This window comes from Buceros rhinoceros, unplaced genomic scaffold (assembly GCF_000710305.1).
Source record: "Buceros rhinoceros silvestris isolate BGI_N320 unplaced genomic scaffold, ASM71030v1 scaffold35400, whole genome shotgun sequence".
Classification (NCBI taxonomy): Eukaryota; Metazoa; Chordata; class Aves; order Bucerotiformes; family Bucerotidae; genus Buceros; species Buceros rhinoceros.
In genome coordinates, this window is record NW_010390742.1 from 4,155 (window position 1) to 4,651 (window position 497).

General features: G+C 55.9%; 1 protein-coding gene across 1 annotated transcript in view; it reads right to left on the reverse strand.

Moving 5' to 3' along the window:
* Positions 1-497, reverse strand: part of SMYD5 (SMYD family member 5) — a gene marked incomplete at its 5' end in the record, with an annotated part of 7,142 nt that overhangs the window by 1,084 nt on the left and 5,561 nt on the right. The gene's annotated exons all lie outside the window — the stretch shown is intronic.

A 497-nucleotide genomic window follows, 5' to 3' on the forward strand; every position in this document is an offset into this window, starting at 1 on the left:
TGAGCCTCCTTTTCGCCAGGCTCAACCCCTCCAGGTCCCTCAGCTGCTCCTCAGTGCACCTGTGCTCCAGACCCTGCTCCAGCTTCATTGACCTTCTCTAGACATGCTCCAGCCCCTCAAGTCTAGATGGAGAGGGGAGATTTCTCAGTCCTGTAGGGTTGATGATGACCATCAGCAGGACACCCAACTCTTGAAGTGTGGAGAAGGAAAAGGGAGGTGGGTGGGGACAGCAAAGGTTTGCAGGAGCCAATGCAGAGTGATGTGAGCCTGCAGAGAGGGGGAGCATTTGTCACACTCAAAAGAGTTGTGGTCAATGGCTCGATGTCTGAGTGGAGAGCAGTGAGGAGCAGTGAGGAGTCAGTACTGGGACCAGTGCTATTGAACATCTTTTGGGGCAACGCAGACAGTGGGATCAAGGGCACCCTCAGGAAGTTTGCAGGTGGAAAGCTGGACAGGAGCCGCAACGTGCGCTCGCAGCCCAGAAGCCACCCGACACC